General features: G+C 41.7%; 1 long non-coding RNA gene and 1 pseudogene across 1 annotated transcript in view; one reads left to right on the top strand and one right to left on the bottom strand.

Annotated features, from left to right (window-relative positions):
- Window positions 1–8,557: 8,557 nt before the first annotated feature.
- LOC122224336 overlaps window positions 8,558–21,559 on the bottom strand; it is a 34,808-nt gene continuing 21,806 nt past the window's right edge. The window contains exon 3 of the long non-coding RNA XR_006204722.1: window positions 8,558–8,768. This is a non-coding gene — a long non-coding RNA (uncharacterized LOC122224336). The remainder of the gene's footprint in view (window positions 8,769–21,559) is intronic.
- LOC122224311 overlaps window positions 10,922–21,559 on the top strand; it is a 51,841-nt pseudogene continuing 41,203 nt past the window's right edge.

Here is a 21,559-nt window from a genome sequence, read left to right as displayed (position 1 = left end):
ATAAGAAAGATACCAGAGAGATAGTAGGCCTTTCCAAAGCCACCTTGTGTGCAGTATATTACTGAGGGTGAATATTGGGAGGAGGTACATGGAAGAAGGAGCCATAGGCTCTGACCACTCAAAACTGCTAGTCTGAAAGTGGAGCCACAGTGTAGTGATGGATTGGACACTGCATGGATTTCTAGATTCTCTTCTTACAAGGAAAGCAAGGATGGGGGGGGGGGGGCAAAATATAGCTATTTAACAAAGCTTCTTGATAAAAATGAGTGTGTATCAGGGCTCATTGTAAACAATGGCCATCCTATGTTACAATTGTAGTTTGGAAAATAAGGTGGACAGGAATATGGATTTCCTTCTAATACTTTCTCCTGAGGACTTTTATTAGGTGTCAACAGGATTCAGGGTTGAGGAAAAGGAAGTAGAAAATCACAAGAAGTAGAGAAGAAATTGATTTTCACTGTTGACATCAATACATCATATCATTTTCTAATCCCTTATTGCACACCCTTCCTGAATTTCCCCTGGTCTCCTTAAGATTCTTGTTTGGAAAATCTCATTCTGATTCTTCCTGGTATCTCATCTAGTTTCTGAAAACCTCTAGAAGCAGAGGCTCAGTATTTTCTAATTTATCAAGATGATCATCTTGTTTTGGTGGGATAGAGAAATGTTAAGAATTTCCCAAACTGTGGGGCACCTGGGTGTCTCAGTCAGTTAAGCATCCAACTCTTGGTTTCGACTCAGGCCCTGATCTCATGGTTTTGTGAGTTTGAGCCCTGCATTGGGCACTGCGCTAGCAGTGTGGAGCCTGCTCATTATTTTCTCTCTCCCGATGTCTCTCTCTGCCCCTCACCTGCTCGTGCTGTCTCTGTCTCTCTCAAAGAAAATAGGTAAATAAACAAAAAGAATTTTGAAAACTGGATTCTGCCTGAAACTAGCCTATATGAGTGAAAACATGAGTGATTAATGTTGCATTTAATGCAGTTATTCCAAAGGAACTAAGAAAGGGTGTCTTGTTCACAACTACCCCAGAAAGATACTAGAGAATGTAGAGTCTATACAGCCTGTAGAGAAGGTCTGGCTATCTGATTGTGTACCCAAATAATTATTCATTGATACTAGTGTTGTGTCTGCATGTAACAGGGACCCCATGGGTATTGTGGGAATGAAGCAAAGATTATTTGGTCTACATCTAAATAGATTTTAGTCTACATTTGGGTGGAGGAATTTGGTCTACATACAATTGGTGTGGAGTGTCTTAGTCTGCATCAAGATGGGTTTTCACTGACTTGAAATTCATACTTTTCCTGACTGGGATGTCATTTGAGAAGTGTAGTGCTGGGAGTGTTAGGGTAGGTAGGTGAGTTAGAAGAGGTGGCTGAGTTTCCTCTTTATCTAATGAGCAAGCCATTCGAAAGCTTCCATGCCTTCGAGCTCAAATCTTGGTTGCACCTATTAATATTTTACTTGGACTTCAGTTCTCGTGTCAGATCTCTGACATCGCCAAACTGGGCCATAGAGCCTGGGGTACTTCCTTGGCCGAGGCCAAGTAACTCTTTGTATCTCAGATATCAGCTGGGAAAGGAAAGTCAAGCTGAAAGCATCATGAGCCAAAAACTCTGTCCCTGGGTTCCACCTTACCATCTACAACTCCTACCATATTCCTTAACTGGGTGTTGTCTAAGGGCAAAATTCTAGGCCAGTGAGTTACACCACTGGACATTAGTGACAGGACAGCAGGGGGCAAGGAGAGCATACTGGATAGATAAGATACTTATCTGTAGGTTGCCAAGAGAAGCTTCTGGAAGGAAGCTCATGTTGAACAGGGTTTGGAAAGAGTGTGTTGTGGACACAGAGGGACAGCCTGTGTGAGGGCTGATGTTAATGCTAGCATGATGTGCATGCATGATGAAAGAATAGTCCTGTTGAAGCAGGAGCCACAGAAAAGTTTAATTGGAGTAAGTGATAGAAGAACAGTGAAAAGAAAGACGTAGAAGTATGATCTTAGAAGTTTGGACTTAATAGAGAATAGAAAACTATACATCTGGAGAGAGAGAGAGTATGTGTGGGGTGTGTGTGTGTGTGTGTGTGTGTGTGTGTCTTTTTAAGACATGAGGAAAGTGTCATTTTCCATAAAGAGGGTAGAGAGCACTCATACTTCAGTAATCTGGGTGCAATGCAGTGGTCAGTAAGAAGGTGATTTGGGGCTTTATTCTGCTTCAAGGGCAATATTTTATGATGGCTGCTGGGTGAATGTGAGTGAGAGCTGAGAGAATCTCGTTATTCAAGTTACCAATATGGACAAGGAGGGTGGACCAGGGAGTATGGCAGGAGGTACACTATTTGCAAACCATAAAAACCTACTAGATCGAGGTCTAGTGTGGACAAGGTGCTAAGTGCACCTTGTGACTTCATGTCAACTGAATTGAATTGAGGGCTAAGTTTGTGATCCCCAAATATCTGAAACCAATGAGTTCAGCTGGAATTTCTCACTTCCAATTTTTTATGGAATTTCCCTGAATAAAAAAGTCAGGATCCTTAGATGCTTTGTCAATCCTCTTGTTTCTAGACATATTTGGGGTTTTCTTCCTTCTTAAACTAAAATAGAAAGGCAATCCTTTATCTTCTGTGTTGATCTTCCTATACTAATAGAATGTTCAGAATGCCTACTGCTCCTTATTTCAAGTCCATATTCATTTATAAGTTTAAAAAAATAATGAGGAAATCCAAAAATAGACAGAGGTGTGTAGTAATGCCTGATATGCAGTGGTCTTTGTTCTTATTTCCATGGATGATTAATAAATACTAACAATATTCTAGGTGCCATGAGCTCTGAGCTGCTCACAGACATGGGTAACAATGGGGAACACTCATGCCCATATATAATATATATATAATACTAGGGCAGTCTCTAGTTTTCAACCACAATCAAGCCGGAATGATCACTCTGACATAGCTGAAGCCCTTTTATCAGCATCTCTCTGCCATTTTAGCTCTGGAAAGGATTAATCACATTTTGGATTGACTAGTGAGCTGACATTTTTATGGTACTGGTTCTGCTGGGTTTTGCCATTCTCTGGTGAACATTCTCAATCTGCTTGTGATTGGAAGCCAAGTCTGGGGAGCAAATGGCCAAGTGAACTAGGAAGCTTAAAAAGATGTTTTGTTAAACCATCCTGCTTAAACTGGCCCCATCTGCCTTCCTACCCTCATCTGTTCCAGTCGGGGCTGTCGTCATTTGTGGCAGATGTTCTGTGGCGGTGTGTACCAGCAGCATTTGGAAACCTAGAGTGAGACTGAGGTTTGGGAAGCCCAAACTGGAGATTTTTATGTTGTCAGGGAAATTGCAACCATCTTCCTGCCTTTAGGCTACCATTTTAGAAAATGTCTGCTCCCCATCCCCATCTTCCTTTACACAATGAGAATCAAGGTTTCATTTTCTTCTTTAGCAGACCCTACCTGCACCGAAGATAGTTCTTTTTCTCAAGAATTAGGTAGTGACTGGGGTGCCTGGGTGGTTCAATGGGTTAAGCATCTGAGTCTTGTTTTGGCCCTAATCATGATCTCATGGTTTGTGAGTTCAAGTCCTGCATTGGACTCTGTACCAACCTTGAGTAGCTTCTTGGGATTGTCTCGCTCTCTCTTTCTCTCTGTTTCTCTCAAAATAAATTAATAAACTTAAAAAAAATAAAAAAAAGAATGAGGTAGTGACTAGAAAATATTTGGAATGGAATGATGAAACGAGTCTCAGAAGGGGACTTTTATATTTGGCATCTAGAAACCTACTATCCTATATTTCTACTAAAAGCCAAGCAAAAGGAGATGGGCTAATGTTGTGAGCAGAAATTATAATTAGTTGTAAAATCATATCTGGGAACTATTGAAATAGCTATGGTGATGCTTTGGCATCTTTCTTGGCAGCTAAAAAGATAGTCTGGAGACATTTTGGCCCTATATTAGGTTTGGATTTTAGCAAGACCTGGCCACATATCACTTTCAGATTTAATGATCTCAGTACCTCCATTTCTGGCCCATCAGTATATATTCGGGAGGAAAGGGAAGACATTAGCAGAAGGTGACCTTGGCATAAATAAAACAACCGGCTCAAATACTGCTTGGATAGCTATGCTGTACAGTCTTCACTCTTTGTGGAGGTAGGGTGCTGCAGTAGAAAGAACATGGTTTCTGAAGTAACAAAAACCCAATTTTAAATTCCAGCTTTTCTTTGTACTGACTAAATGAGCTTGGGACAGTTGTCTAACCTCTCAGTCAGTAAAGTGGAATAATAACACTTTTTTATTGGACTGTTATGGGGGTTAAATGAAATAACATGTACATTACTTTTAGCTTAACAAATTTTGTTCTCCTTCACCACACTCTTTATGTATCCCTAGGTCTTGCATATACCTCGTACCCCTATTTGCCAGATACAATTTTTTCTCTGCCTTCAGCTTCTGCACATGTTCCCAAATGCCTCTATGGTTGAATTCTATGGCCTTGGTTTACTAGTGATCCCACAAAATGATAATAAGAGTATGGAATTTTTATAACTGTATTAACATGAGCCAAGGTTGTGTTTCTTTTCAGGTATTTTTGCTTGTTGACAATTTTGGTGAAAATCAAAGATAAATTAATTTTACCTGCACCCACTCTTCTAATCTAAAGTTCCTGATCTGGTACTAGGTCATTCTCGGTGGGGTTTTGTTCCAGCCAAAAGTGATGGCAAGCTTGTTTATAAAGGGCATTCAGGGAAGGAGAATTCATAACATTTACTAGTGGAACACTCTACTTTTCCTCCTACATTGTTTAGTTGGAAAAATATACAACCTACAGCAAACTGCAAGGATAGTACAATTAACACTCTTTTAGCTTTCACCAAGATTGAGCAATTGTTAATATTTTCCCACATTTGCTTGCTCTGTCCAATGTATGTGTGTGTGTATGAAATATGATCCATATTCAACATTTACTAATTGTCCAATTTTTTATACTAAAATGTTTCTCCCTGATCCAAATGCAGTCCAGTGATCTACACTGCATTTCATTGTCATGTCTCTTTATTCTCCTTTAATCTGCAACAGTTCCTCAGACTGTCATTCCTGACATTGAAAGTTTTAAACAGCACAGGTCATTTGTTTTCTAGAAAGTCAACTTCCTGTATAAAGTTGTTTTGTAGACTGACCTTTTTTATATATTTTTTTATTTATTGACAGAGAGAGAGAGAGAGGGGGGGGGGATGAGTGGGGGAGGGGCAGAGAGAGGGGGGAGATAGAATCCCAAGCAGGCTCCCCGCTATAAGCAGCAGAGCCTGATGTAGAGCTCAATGTCACAAACCATGAGGCAATGACCTGAGTCAAAATCAAAAGTGGGATACTTAACTAACTGAGTCACCCAGATGCCCCTATAGACTGGTCACTTTTATCATTAGATTCAGATTACACATTTTGGGCAAGAATATGATATAAGAACATTGTGAAAGACAATGAGTGCCATGTAAGAAGGGAACATGTCTTTTTCCTCACCATTGTTTTTTGTAGCACCAAGCACTAGGACTGGCTTTTAGAAGGTGTTTGGGGCAGTGTCTGGGTCACTCAGTCAGGTAAGCATCAACTCTTGGTTTTGACTCAGGTCATGAACTCATGGTTTGGGAGTTTGAGCCCTGCCTCAGGCTCTGTGCTAACAGCATGGAGACTGCTTGGGATTCTCTCTGCCCTCCTCCACTCGCTCTCATGAGCTTGCTCTTGTGTTCTCTCTCTCTCTCTCAAAACTCTTAAAAAATAGAAGGTGCTTAATATTTATTGAATGAATGAATATTTAAGACTTTCACGTCACTTTGCTACTTGAGGAGAGGAGGAAGAGCAGCCTTCTCCTATATCCTAGTTCCATTTTAATTATACATGTTTGAAGGCTTAAAGGTAACCCAGGAAACAAAAGGACAGTATAGTATAATTCCACTTATATGAGGTACCTAGCCTAGTCAAGTTTATAGAGACAAAAAGTAGAATGGTGGTGTGCAGGGTCTGCTCAGAGGGGAGAATGGGGAGTTACTGTTAAATGGGTGCAGAGTTTGACCTGAGGAAGTTGAACAAGTTCTAGACCTGATGGTGATGATGGTTGCACAACAGTGTGAAGGTGAAGCTGTCTTGGATCCCCATTTTATAATCACAACACCCCTTCTGAGTACATCCTAACCTTTTCTTGCTTCCCTTTTCTCTATAGCACTGATTGAAAATCCAACACAATCTATATTCATATTACTTATTTGTTTATTGTTTGCTTCCTACTGCAAGATATATGCAACATGAATGCAGAGATATTTGTGTTTTCCTTCGCTTTATGTGCATAGCTCAATAAATGGGATCAGTATATTTGTTGAATGAATAAAAGAAGGACTATGATTGAACACAAACTTCTAGAGAAGGCACAAACAGAAAGAGAAAATGGGAAGGTTCCATTTTGCATTTGGATTTGTTAACTAATTTCTTCTACCTTTGGATATGAGACTCAGACCCAGTGTCATAGTAGTTTTGTCCTGTTTACCTTTTCATATGTATTCTGACCTGTTTCCACTGTGGAAGTGTTGATGTACTCATGCACCACACTCACTATTAATTAAAGCTCCCACTCCAAACTCAGAGCTTCTACACTTGTATTCCTGACTGCCCCCTACTTCATTCCAGGTCTGCTGAGTTAGAAGTTTGGAAACTCTGGGGAAGCTCAACTATCCAAGAAACTTTATACTTGTTGGGGTGCCACTGGCTTGATTGGCTCCAGAGTTTTCATTGTCTTGATATTGAAGAAGGCCGAGAGAATTTATATACTTTGGGAACAGGAAGGAGCTGTGCTTGGATACAGAGGGATTGATATAATCCCTGGAGATGCTTCATTTAAATTCCATTTCTCTGAAACTCTGAGAACTTGAAAATAATTATTTAACAGCCTCATTAGGTTTCCTCCGAGGCAGGGTTAGGAGACCAGAATGGTTAGGAGGCCAGTGACTACAGAAAAATGAATGGGAAGAGAAAGAAACAGAGGCTGAGAGGTAGCTGGGTCAGTGATAAATACTGTGGTACTTTGTAGGCCATTGTAAATGCAGACTTTGGCTCAAATCCTGAATAAAAAGGAAACCAGTGGAATGTTTTGAGCAAATGATCTGACATTCTTAATAGATATATGTATATCCTTGACAAATATACTCATTTTGGCAGGTTTTAAAATGAACATAAGTGGCATTGTGCTATACACTTCATCATTCTTTTACTTTTCCCACCTAACATTGTTTCTTAGCTCTACCCATGTTTCTTCCTGTAAATCTACTTTATTATTCTGAGTGCTGTGCAGTATTTAATTGTGCATATATGACACATTTTACTTCTATATCCCTCTAGTAACAGACTCTGGCATAGCTTCCAACTTCCTGCTACCACAAATAGTCCTGTGATGAATATGCTCATAAGGACCTCCTTATTAATTCAGGAGTTTCCTTGGAGTGTTCACCTTGTAGAGGGATTGTGGGGTGAGAGGGTGTGTGCATTCTTAATTCCACTAAGACTGTGCTTCAGAATGGTGACCCCAGTTACACTCCCACCAGGAGTGTGTGATAGTTTGTATCTTCTTATCCAATTCTCACATTGGTTCAGTAAGAGAAGTCAAGTAAATTTCCTTGTAGATGCGGAAACTGAGGCTTAGAGAGATTAAGCAAATTACCCTAGTTTACGTAGTCAAGCAGAACCAGGGCTCAAATTCAAAATTTCTGACATAATGTTTATTGCTCACACCACTGTAGTACCCATCACTACCTCTTCCAGAAATAAGATGAGACATCTGCAGGTAAAGATACTATTGTCATTGTTGTTGTTGTAGTGGTGATTGTTGTTGTTGTTGTTGTTGTTGTTGTATTTGAGCCTTGAATTTTCAATGTGTGGTCTAACTCAGTAACCCTAGGCCCCACAAGTATTTAGCACCAAGGAATAAGGCTAGAGAAATAATCACGGGTCAGATGATGAAGGGAAGGAAGGACTAGGAAGGAAGGGCAGTGGGGCATCAGTGAAGGGTCTGAAGCCTGGCGTTGGTGGGGGCGGGGGGTGGGTACATCAATCACATTCATAGAGCAGAAAATATTCCATGAATTAAGAAGTTATTCTCCTTATCTATCTTGCATGCTCGTTAGTAAATCATAACATTGGAACTGGTGGGTGGCAAATAAGGAACCTAGATGGATTTGTAAACAGAAGGTCTGAACTGTAACCCAAGGGTTCCTTTTGATCATCTACAGAGAAGACTTTTCAATTTTAACTTGACCTTTCTCTCTTTAGAAGCCTCTGACATTTCTTTAAATTCTTTCAAAACTAAAGCCCGAATATGGAGGAGAGCGTGGGCTATGTGACTTTTTTCCCTCTGTTCTCCAGAGCCTTTTTCGGGGCATTGTTGTCAATTGTTCATCCAAAGCTTTGTTTTCCTTGTGGAGCTGATCATTTGAACAGCAGCAAGGGAGTAGGGGAAAAGAAGAACCACATGCAGCGTTCATTCATTAAGAATGTATATTTGTTATATTCAGACCATGGTATGAATGAGTTAAAAATAACTCTTTGTGAAAAATTAGTATGGAGTTCCAAGTGAGTATTTTAATACAAGCTCATAAAGCAGGGCAGCTTGCTGCTCTCCCGGTCTCCAGGCTGCTGGAAGCTGACATCACAGATGGTGCAGGGTGTTTATTGAGCACAGGGTAGCCAGTGAGGAGACTGTCTGCAGAAGTGAGCTCATCTTCTCTCCTAGAAGTCAGACAGGAGGAGACAGAAGGAATTGTTTTGATTGTGAGCTACTTCTTTCCTCTCTACACATCACACTTTCACAATTGTAGACATACAACCGTAGTGAACTTTTTCCTGGTTGCTATGGGTAAAGTTCATTTAAGGTCAGAATGCATGCACACACACACACACACACACACACACACACACACACAAAGGCTGTTTTGGCTCTTCTCCCTTCTTAGTAATGGACCTTTGGTTGAATGCTGCACCTATTTCTCCAGTGTTTTCTTATCAGACAGCCTGTTCTTTTTCTTCTTGCAGGTAGTTATGAAGGCCTTGCCTCTTTCTCCCTCTTCCTCCCTTTTTGCAGTGTCCTGTGGGCCTAGGTGTATAAAGGGAAGGGTTGGACTGTACTTTCTTTGCCATCAGTACAACTAAACAGTTGATGCAGAATGAGGAGAAAGGGAACCAAAGTGACATCCAAACTTGCTACTGATTTCAGGGCTAAGAGTTTAAAGACCAGGAGACCAAATTTGTATTTTAAATTCAGATGATATTTTAAAAAATGGTTCTGTAATTGCAACAAGGTACACTAGTCTATAATTAATGTGTCATAACTCGAACTCAAGCACCACGCAAACATCCCACGTGTGGATTATTGCACATTATATGCATTCCTTCTTGTGTCTTACAGCTTAATTAGTACATGAAGCTACATCAGTTAGGGGAACCCAAATGGGAAGATATCATGTGGTGTGTAAAAAGGGAGAATGTTGGGAGGTATTCAACCCTTTTTTCTGGGAGGAGAAAGCAGGGTTGATTTTTCTATGATGTCTTTTGTGTCAGTTTCTGTGATATTTGTGCTGCAACAAGTGACAAGGGATTTCTGAGCTTTGGTCGGTTGGTTGAACACCTTTGTTCAGTAAATATTTATTGTTTTTCTAGGCTTTAAGGAGGGATAGCACATAGAAGAAAAAATATGAAGCAGTAGCTGTGAAGCCTGAGCAATGGAACCTGGCAGCCCCAACCCAACTCAGTTTAACTCAGCCTCATCAAACCTGATCCCAGACTCATGGCACCTGAACTTGCTGCAGCTCTCTGATCCCAGAATCCTCTTCAATTCCAGCTAGAATGTTGTGTCTGGCACTTCGCAGATTTGGTCAAAAGCTGGTACGCAGACATATGCTGAAGGAATACGCGGCCGATATGGGCCCTGACAGAAGACTGACCACCCTAGATTTAGTGGCCCTGGGTGTGAGCTGCACAGTGGGTGTAGGTATATATATACTGCCTGGTGAGGTGGCTAGAGATAAAGCAGGACCATCCATCGTGATCTGCTTGTTGGTGGCCGGCCTATCTTCTGTGTTGTCTGGGCTGTGCTATGCAGAGTTTGGTGTCCAGGTTTCCTATTCTGGCTCTTCATATCTCTACAGCTATGTCACTCTAGGTGAACTCTGGGCTTTCATCACTGGCTGGAACCTCATCATCTTCTTTGTTGCTCATACAGCCACTGTGGCCCGGGCTTGGACCTTAGCTTTCGACAATCTGCTTGGGAACCAGATATCTCAGACCCTGCATGAGAGCATCTCACCAAATGTTTCCCAGGTCCTTGGAGAAATTCTAGGATTCATTGTTGTGGGCCTTGTGTTGTTGCTCATGGAATTGTTGATTCTGAGGAGTAGTTGGATTTTCCTGGTTTCCAAAGTGGTCATATTGGTGAAACTTTTGACCCTCAGTTTTGTCATCATTGCTGGCTTCATTAAGGGGGACCTGCACAACTGGAAGCTCACAGAAGAGGACTACGTAAAGGCTGGACTCAATGACACCTCAAGCTTAGGCCCTCTGGGCTATGGAGGATTTGTGCCTTTTGGCTTCAAGGGGATTCTCCGTGGAGCAGCTACCTGTTTCTACTCATTTATAGGTTTCACTATTATTGTTACCAGAGTCGAAGAAGCCCGAAATCCCCAGTATTCTGTCCCCATGGGCATTGTTATTTCACTGTTCATCTGCTTTTTGATGTATTTTGGTGTCTCTTCAGCACTTACACTTATGGTGCCTTACTACCAGCTCCAACCTGGGAGCACCTTGCCTGAGGCATTTCTCCATGTTGGCTGGGCCCATGCCTGCTATGTTGTAACTTTTGGATTCCTCTGTAGTCTTTCCATCAGCATCTTTGGCTTTATGTTCCCCATACGTAATCTGATATACATGATGACACAGGATGGGCTCCTGTTCCCTGTCCTTGCCAGGATCCAAACTGGCACAGACGCCCCCATCGTGGCCACTGTGATGTTGAGCATTATTGCAGCCATCATGGCCTTCTTCTTTAGACTCACTGATCTTGTGGACCTCATGTCAGTTGGGGCCCTGCTAGCTTACTCTTTGCTGGCTACTTGTGTTCTCATCATCAGGTATCAGCCTCAGAGGAGGACTGGAGGAAATGAAGCAGAGGTGCAGGAGGAGAATGGACCTGCAGCAGAGAAGCTGACTCTACAGGGACTACTTTTTCCAGGCGGCTCCACCCCCACTCCACTCTCTGGCCAGGTTGTCTATGTTTGCTCCTCACTGCTTGTTCTGCTGCTCACTCTTCTTTGCCTGGTGCTGGCCCAGTGGCCAGTTCTGCTTTCTGGAGACCCAGTGTGGATTTCAGTGGTTGTGGTGCTCCTGGTGCTCATCATTGGGATCACTGGGATCATCTGGAGACAGCCGCAGAACTCCAGTCCCCTTTACTTTAAGGTCCCTGCTCTGCCTCTCCTCCCAGTACTGACCATCTTTGTGAATGTTTGCCTTATGATGCAGATGACAGCTGACACCTGGGCCCTGTTTGGTGTCTGGATGCTGATTGGGTTTGCTATCTACTTCAGCTATGGGATCCAGCACAGCCTGGTCAATTAATCCCACTTCAATTAAGGTCAGAAATGTACACCTTGAACTCATTAGTGCCAGTACAGATTTGGCTTGGCATCATCACACGTGAGTGCAGTCAGGTCCCCCTGCATAATATGGAGAGTACTCCTGAGCACATGGAAACCTGGGCCTCCATGGAATGGTGGTAGGGGAAAGAGCTCTGTGTGTATTGTGTAGTGAAGAATGTGTCTTCTCCTATTTTTTTCTTTTTTTTTACTTGTGTACTTTTCAATTGTGTCTGTACTGCATACTGACTTTAAACAAGTTATTATTAAAAGAAACTAGAAAAAATGTTTTTGTTTTCTTTGGGTAAATATCCAATAGCAGAAATACTGGATCATATGGTAGTTCTATATTTAATTTTCTGAGGAATTTCCATACTGATTTCCATAATGACAGCAACAATTTACATTCCCACCAACAGTACATGAGGGTTCCTTTTTCTCCATATCCACACTAACACGTTATTTCTTGTTTATTTTTATTTTAGCCATTCTGACAGGTGTAAAGTGATATCTCATTGTAGTTCTAATTTATACTCCCTGATGATTTGTGATGCTGAGCATTTTCATGTGTCTGTTTGTCATCTAGTATCTCTTCTTTGGAAAATATTTATTTAGGTTCTCTGTCTACTTTTTAATGGATTATTTGGCCTTTTGGTTTTGAGTTGTGTAAGTTCTTTATATATTTTAGATATTAACCCCTTATTAGATATATCATGTGTCCTGTGGCTAATTTGGTTTTGGATAAAAGAAGAAACCCAAGAAAAAAAGTGAAAGGGACTGAGCTGGGAATGCTCAGTGCTGTATCTTTAACTCACTAAAGTCACAGTGAAGGGGGTGGAGAAAGGCAAGGAATAGTCCTTTGCTTAGTGGTGCTCAAACTTCAGTGGGTGTCACCTCACCTGGAGGGCTTGTGGAAACACAGATTGCTGTGCCCAGCCTCCAGCTTTTGGAATTCAGTAGGTCTAGGTGGGACCCAGAACTTGTACTTCTAAGGAGTTCCCAGGTGTTGTTGATACTGCTGGTCCAGGGACCACGCACAGAAAACCAAAGCTCCAGCTGAAGCCCCTCCACATATAAAGATGAAGTGAGAGAAACCAAGGTACCCTTTGAACACTTACCTTCATTTAATGAAATAATCAGATTAAAATACCATCACTAATCCTTTCACAATGGAGAAATCATAGTGAATAATTGCATAATGTTTATGTTATCAAATCACCACCACAATGTACATGTTAAAAACCTAACAATTTTATATATCAGTTATAAATCAATAAAGCTGAAATTAAAAAAAAAAAAAAAGAAATACCACAGGTATCTGTGTATCTTTGTTTTCTGTATATTGTTCCTGATTTGAGATGACAGGTAAGGAGTGTTTCTTGTTCACACCCCCAGAGCATCCAGCTGGGACCAGGGACATAAGCAGCATTAATAAATTCATGTTAAATTGAATCGAGTCTTACACATTTCCTTGGTACAGAAAATTCTCCTTCCTTTCAGGCTAGCACTGTGATACTCCTTTAACTATCTTCAGAAAGACTTCCTTAACAAAGTATTTCTCTCCATGCTGAACTTTAAAACAGTATCTAGATCTGTACCCAGCATCTAGAACTGTACCCAGGCATGTCTAGTTTTGCCTTTGTGTGACTATGTCTGAGTTCTCATGACTGTCCTGTCTGTTCCATCAGAGTAGAATCTTGCTCAGGGCAAGGAGTAGGTTTTTCCCTTCCTGTAGACCCAATAGTGAAGAACAAGATTGTTGATTCAAAGAGGAACAGAGAAAATACAGCCCTGGGGCAGGAGAATGCTTGACATAACTCTGCCTGTTCCTGCTCCATTCACTCCCATGGAATGTGGGGAGGGGATGTAAAACTATTAGAAGTCTCAGCCAGTTCTACCTGACTCCAAGGACTCCCTGAAGATGAGACTGGCTCTGCCATGGGCACAAAAGGAATCTTTCTTGAAGCAGTTTTACAGTTGGCATAGAAGGGCCAGTGGCTTTCTATTGTATTTATGTATGGGGCCTGCTCTGGGCAGGAGGGATAGAAAGCTGCTTTCTTACTTGTAGAATTTCGCATCTTCCCAACAGGGAGTAGATGACTGCCTGCTAGAGGCAGAATTACCCATATACTTACTAAATGCTTTAGATCTTTTTTTGAGAGACTGGTACAAAAATCTCATGAGAGAATCTAAGATGCTTTGGGGAGAGAGATTGTACACCCCAAACTGGGGAGAAGAACAAACTGAAATATGAGGCATTAGTGATTAGATAGGTAGTGAGGCATCATTACTTTGGAAGGGAAAGTACAAGTAGAAACTGAAAAAGATGTATTGGTCAAGAGGATGCACATGAAGGAATTTGGGAAAGAGGGATAAGTAAGTTATAAAAGAAATGGGACAGTATTCTGAGCTACATGGACCTTTAAGACATGAAAGAATAAGACTCTTGTGAGGGATGTGTGTTTCCACACTTGAGGGGAATTTATGAGCCAGGTTTACGTTGTGTATTGTGTCATGGAGTGAGATTCATCAGGAAGGGATCAGGCATGATTCTCATTGCCATCTGGAGGACAAAAGACAGACGGATGTGGACAGATAAACTCTTTGTGGAAGATAGTTGTAGCAACTGCTACAGTCATGTAGATCCTGGTCTTCAAAATATGGTCCATGGACGAATAATGTGTGTGTCACCTGGGAGCTTGTTATAAATGCAGAATCTCAGGCCCAACCCAGACCTACTGAATCAGAATCTGCATTTTTAACAGGCTCCCAGATGATGTCTATGCTCTTTCAGGTTTGAGAAGCACTGGCCTTAGATGATTGATGACAGATGTCTGGTCTCAGATGAGCACTATGGAAGGTCTGAAAACTTTGGAATTGGGAGCACAAGAGGAGGGACCTAGACTGAGAAAACTGAATTTGGGGAAGAGGGAAAAGTGTGGGCCTTGGCTGTCCTCCTGTCCCCAGGCCTTCCACACTAATCATTGTGCCAGGGTTTGGCACTCTTCCCACTTTGAGAAAATGCCTGCTGTGCCCATGCTGGAGTCTACCTGGCCCTCAGGGCTCCTCTGGGGCAAGAACTGGTGGGTCAGGACTGCTGCCAATTCTGTTTCCCCTACTTCATATGATGGCCTGAAAAGGACTGGGGAGATCATAGTAGTCATGATCGGCCTCAGGGTTGTACTGTCCCTTCATCAAATGAGTGATAACTTAATGACTATAATTGAGGAGGCCATGGAGGTTGGAGGATTGAAATAGGAGTTCTTAACTATCCTTAACTATGCCTAACCCTAATTAGGGTACTTTCTTCTATTAAAACTTTAAGAGAATACCAATGAATGACTCCATGAGGGGTTATGCTCTGGTAGGGACCAAGTTAAAGATTTTAAGGGATCTTTTGATGATTTTTAACCAGTTAATAACAAACTATATGAGAGGTATAATTACAGAGACCCAGACCAATAGGCAATGCAACAATGTTCCCAGGTGTGCATTTCAGAATAGTCTTAAGCTTTTGAGAGTTTGTGTACCTCATTCCCAATCAGAATCAGTGATAAAGAGAGGCCAATATTTTAAGGAAAACAGATTGACATTGGACATAAGGAAGAATTTCTGAGATTACAGGGTGACCAGGGAAGACGGGAGGGAGTAGGCTCTCTGTCCATGCACATGGCTGTCTCACTTGGGTTTGGGATGTCTCAGATGATCTCCTTCCCAGAAATAGGGAAGTGTACAAAATGAATTCTCAAAATCTTTTTTATCCCAAGAATTCTCTGGTCAACTTTTTTTTAAAAATTTGTTTATGTTTTATTTATTTTTGAGATCAAGAGAGACAGAGCATGAGCAGGGCAGGGGCAGAGAGAGAGGGGAAGACACAGAATCTGAAATAGTCTCCAGGCTCTGAGGTGTCAGCACAGAGCCTGACGTGGGGCTCAAACACACAGACTGTGAGATCATGACCTGAGCCGAAGTTGGACGCTCAACCGACTGAGCCACTCAGGTGTCCCTCCAGTCAACTTCTTAAATGAAAGACAGGTGTAACTGTGTAGTTTATGTAAGGTGGTATAGCATGGGAATAATAAAAGAAGAAAAAAAAAGCAATCTTATTAGAGCATTGAAATCTGCTAAAAATTGTAAAACAGAGCTTGGATTTCGGATAATAAGTTACATGTTATGGCTCAAATAAAAGTATTAGGTTTTCATATGCTCCTCTCCATGTGTTTATCTTGTCTCATTGATGAGATTTAAAAACCTCACAGGGAAAAGAAAATCTCTTTTATGTATTACTTCTTTACATATCCAATACCCACAACGTGATGATGAAAATATGGCTATCATTTCCTGACTACTATGCCCTATACTTTGTTCCAAACATTTTACATAATCACTTATTTAATACAAAAGTTAAATGAGTTGAGTCCCATTATGCTCATTTTTTTTTTAAGTTTAAAGTAACGCTGAGAGAAATGCAAAGTGCAATGAAGCAACTTCTGGAAAGTGAGTAGTGTAGCTAGGATTTGCACCAAGTTGGAGGAAACCTCATACCACTAGTCCCTGAGCTATACTCTGCACTGAGTAGCAGCTCAAGAGATATGTGATCACTGAAACTTGATGGCATAGAGATAATTGAAAGACAGTGGATAGTTCCAAACAGTGAATGATGAAAAAACAATTTCTATTTGCTTTGTGGCCTGTAGTTAGAGAGACACTTCATGTCACATGCAAGCTTATAGTCACACATTCTCTCATTCACCTTTACTGTGCCCCATCCTGTAATCAGGAGTTGGAAAAAGGGAGAGGCTGGGTGTATTATACTCATAAAGCACCACATTGAAAGTCGTGTGTGCTGCTTATATGGACATATGATACTGAATTTGAGTGGAAATATTCACCAAGGATATTCACATATTTTTTAGAATATTTGGGTATGATATGTGCATGTGTATGTTCGTGCATGCAAGCACGTGTGTGTGTTTGTGTGCACACAAATGCTGAAGGACTTCATCCAGCTATAAGGAACTAGCTGCCTTCTTTCCCTGATCCTGCTTTGTGTGTTTGCACCTAACCCGATATTTAATTTTCATCCCCTTTCAAGAGAACCTCAATGAGTTTTCATTCTGGGAAGTTTATGGCAAAGATGGTGGGCTGCTTTGGAGCCCCTATAAATCTACAATCAGTAGTGGTTTGAAAGAAGAAAAAAGAAAAAGAGAAACAGCCTCCACAATGCAATCCCCTCCTGTCTTTTACTTTCTAGCCTAATACACAGCTGCCCTTGTATGTACACCACTCATGTAACCAGCTCTTGTCTCCTAGAACCCCTCATGGAAAGTACTAAGAGAAGACATTTTATTTACTTCTTTGGTACCAAGTGGGAATTTCCATTTGAGCCATCCCAGAAAGAGCAGAATTAAAAATTATACTAATTAAGGATTCTAGAGTTGAGATTGTGAGAAACTGGTTATTTGTGGAACTAACTTCATAGAAAGCAATGAGCTTTGACAAAAGCAAGGTTGATAAGAGAAGTTGAGTGTCTCTGTTTACTTCTTTAGAAAACCTGCAGCAAAGCTCCTGGAAGCAGAAGGCAGGATGATCTGCACGTGGTGTGAAGGCAGAGGCAGCACAGGAACCCGCTCTCCCAAGTGGGTGGGAAAGATGCTGGTCCTTGTCTCACGGAGTCAAAGAATGCATCTCGTGGTCGAAAAAGAGTGAGTAAAGCTATAGAGTTTATTGAGGGAAAGTATAAAGTTCTCAAGAGTGAGAGGGGTCCCGACTGGGTAGCCACCAAGGATTTCTGTCTCTGACTTTTTATTGGGACATTATCAGAAAGTTTGTGAGACTCCACACATGGCACCTAGCCCAGGCAGGTCTGGAATACGTTTATCCTTTTTGTTTTTTGTTTTTGTTTTTTTCCAAATCCCATGGCTTTTTCAACTTCCCACTTGCAGCTGCAGCCTGCCTCCCTGAGGATCCCTTATCTCTCCCTGCCTAATGTTAACCCTTTCCCCACTCATTCCTCCCTCTGGAATAGGGCCCCTGACTGCTGTCAGGGAACAGGGATGATGACCACTCTGGCTTCTTCAAACTGACAAGGGACTGTGTAGGGGTACGGTAGTCAGAGTCTACCCAAGGGTTGGTCGAGTGGTCCACAGGATGGTTCCACAGGAAGGTTGGCAGGCATAAGGTGGCACAAACATTGGCAGACACAAAGAGAAAGACACGAAGATTATATTGACCAATAAGATGCCATCTTTAAGATACTGTCCTCAGTTTCCAAACCAGTTAAACAATCCAGGAGAGACTCTGACTTTGTCCAGTTGTGCCCAAATGTCATCTATCAGTTGTGAGACTTTATGGGAATTACTGGTTATACTGAAACAACACATGTGAGGGAATCTCTCACAACACAGGTGATGGAAGATCAGTAAGTAATCAATGGAGCTCAATTATCCAAGAGTCCTTCCCTAAATTCACTTAATTTTTTGATTTAAAGAATTTAATGCTTGTGAGGTGTCATTTAGAGTTCTGCTGAGTAAGCAGACAGTTTGCTTTATTTCTAGGTGTTAAACTTTTCTTTTAAATTTTTTTTCAACGTTTTTTATTTATTTTTGGGACAGAGAGAGACAGAGCATGAACGGGGGAGGGGCAGAGAGAGAGGGAGACACAGAATCGGAAACAGGCTCCAGGCTCCGAGCCATCAGCCCAAAGCCTGACGCGGGGCTCGAACTCACGGACCGCGAGATCGTGACCTGGCTGAAGTCGGACGCTTAACCGACTGCGCCACCCAGGCGCCCCCTAGGTGTTAAACTTTTCCAAGGGCCAGGAGTCATACCAGAGAAAGAGCCAATGCAGTTGGTTACCATTATTACTTTGCAAATTTTTAGGTAAACCAAACCTGGGTATTATTTTATAAAACAGAGCTTTCATTACATTTTGTGCCTTTTTTGTTTTGCAGGTGAAGGCCTGTACCCAATTAGTAAAAATATCAACTCATACCAACAGATGTTGGAACCCCTTTGACCTTTGCATATGAGTGAAATCAAAATGTCAGTCTTCCTTTGGATAGGTTCCAATTCCTTGATTACCTTGGAGAGCAAGTCTGTGGTTGAGAGGATTGTTTCTAATACAAACTTCACAGGCTGATACTTCTTGTTGAACTGTCCTTAACAAAATTTTCCCAGTAAACATCCTTTGGGCCATTTGATAAGTTTTATCCCTCCCTAAATGAAAGGCTGAATGTAGTGCTTAATGATCATCCAGCTTTGTGAGCTAGGTAACAATAATTGCCCTGTTCTGTTTGTAACTATCCTGAGGGCTGAATACAGTGTCCATGTGTCAGACCCCAGTTCATTTCCTTAGGAGAGTAGGTGGGATTGAGTCCTCTAATTGATATAGTGGGCGAGATATTTTCCTGAGCCCTGGTATCCACAGCCTACAATATACCGTAATTCTAAAACTCCACACAATTGTTCATCTGTCCTCAGGCTAGTAATGCTATAGTCTCTAATTCAGTTATAATGCCCCTTCCTAGCAAGGGAGTGTGGCTCTCTGGCATTATCAAGAAAGAGTGAGAAAAAGTTAGGTTTCCCCATATACATCCCAGAGGCTGAGAGAAAAATTTAGTCATAAGTTTTCTGGAGATGTTTCTAATTGTTATGCTGCATTTGGATAGTTGGCCTGGAGTGGAAAGGAGGACAGAAAAGGTGTCTCCATTATTAAGAAGTAAATCAACTGGTTTTTCTTCTACATCCAGAGTTACCCAAGGCTCTGGGTTTCCAATGGACAGTTGGTTTAGGGGAACCACCATGAAGAGCCCCAGGCTCCATCATCCCCTTTCAGGGACACTGGTTATCTGAGCCCTCAAAGATAGAGGGCCCAAAGGGCAAACTTAAAGTGACTGTATACACATAGGGGCATTGCTTGTGGGGCTTTGACTTCCGTTGTCTCTTCTGAGGACATTTTTCTTTCCAATACCCTGAATGGCTACATAAATGGAATTTTGTGTCAGGACCTTGGGGAGTCTCATCTGACATAGTACGTAAGGCTGTGACTAAGGCCTCTGATTTATTCTTAAGTTGTAATATTCCAGAGTCCTTCCAGGCAAATGCCAATTTTTGTATCTTCCTCTGAATATTTAGAGCTGATTGAGTGACAAATTTGTCCTTTAAAATTGTCTCAGTCTCAGGGGTGTCAGGGGAGATAGACACCCTTTGTCCTTAATGAGAACCTCCTTCAACCTCTCCAGAAAGGCCATTGGGCTCTCATTCTCTGTTTGTAAAATACTGGCTAATTCGGCATAATTTAAGGTTTAACCTTAGACCTCCTTAATTTCTCCAAAACACGAGCTTGGAAGTGGTGACAATACCATTCCTCAATGGGATGGTCATAATCCCAATTAGGATCTTGGGATGGAACTACCTAGGCCCCAATAGGAAACTGGAAATTCCCTATAGGACCTCCAGTCCCATGATAATTAATGAGTTGCTCATCCCCCTATCTTCCAGCTGCTGCCAGAACCCCTTGCTTCTCTATCTCATTAAGAGTCTGTTTTAACAAAAACATTATATCTTTCCAGGTGAACACAAAAGCATATATAATATTTTGAAAAGTCTCTATATACTTATTGGGATCATCATAAAATTTGCCTAGATCTCCTTTTATCTGTCTTAAATTGTGTAATGAAAAAGGTACTGGTAATCTTATCATAGTGGTACCTCTTTGTGTCCCTCCTTCGGGCATTCCATCTTCTTGTAGGGGAAACATGCCTGTTACATTATGGGAAGGGCCTGGATAAGATGGGCAGCAGGGAGCAGATGTGCACATTTTTAAGTCTGGATATATAGACCGAGGACCCAAGGGGAAGGAGGTGGAGGTGAAAGACGACCCTCCTTCTTCTCTAGGTCTGCTTTGGTACAGGCAAAGGGCCCTTAATTGTTTCCCCTCCTGACTGCTGGACTTTGGAGAGTTGCCATTAAGTCAGGATTGACCTTACATTGCTCATACCTACCTCGATTTTTTCTTAAGGTCCAAAAACACTGAACGTAGGGGACTTTTCCCCATTTCCCCCTCATGTTTGCAAAACAAGTCCAATTGTAGGATAGTATTATGATTGATACTTCCCTCTAGCAGGCAGTTTGTACTGGGGCCAAGCCTCAGTGCAAAAGAAAAAGAGTTGCTGTTTCTTCAGGGTTTGTGGATCAAAATCTTCCCAGTTTTTCAGAATGTACCCCAAAGGAGTATTGGCCTTGGTTGGGGACTTGCCCTTCTATAGGAAAAAGGAGGAAAAGGTGTCTTATATCTTAACTCTTATAGCTGGCCAGGAGAAACCTCATCTCCTGGCCCCACATTTTGGCTGGCTATGTTACTGTCAGCCAAAAGCCCTGTCAGTCTTGTGAGGTGCTGGGAGTAGTCACTCTTACCCAGGCTTGATCCTACCTTCAAGAGCTGACCAGTCTTTTCAATTTCTCCTACCTCTCTGTTTCCCACCTGCAGGACTTTGAGGGTATTCACTGTGACCAAGCAAGACTCCCCCAGTTGTAGAAGGATGCACTAATTTTATTTTGCCCCAACAGTAATTCTCTTCACAAATATATTTCAAAAGGCTGGCAAAAACCATGTTTTGCAAGGAAAAATCTGCCACTGAGGGGTGCAAAAAGGGCCAAAATTGAGGTTTATTCTTCTGCCTTTTTCAGCAATACCCACATAAATATGTTCCAGCCCATGTGGATATCCATTTTAGAATATCTAGTTTGTTACAAATAGGCATACCCTGGGCTAAGTGTAGCAAAATGGCTCCCACGTATCCCAGTAAAAGCCCTTCTTCATATGCTATCCATTCCTCATATGGCACAGGCACCCATTCTTTTGCTAAGCAAAAACACCACAATGTGGAGCATTCGG

Source organism: Panthera leo, chromosome B4 (genome assembly GCF_018350215.1).
Source record: "Panthera leo isolate Ple1 chromosome B4, P.leo_Ple1_pat1.1, whole genome shotgun sequence".
NCBI classification, from domain to species: domain Eukaryota; kingdom Metazoa; phylum Chordata; class Mammalia; order Carnivora; family Felidae; genus Panthera; species Panthera leo.
Note: the sequence above shows the minus strand (reverse complement) of the source record. Positions and strands in the feature narration are given on the sequence as shown.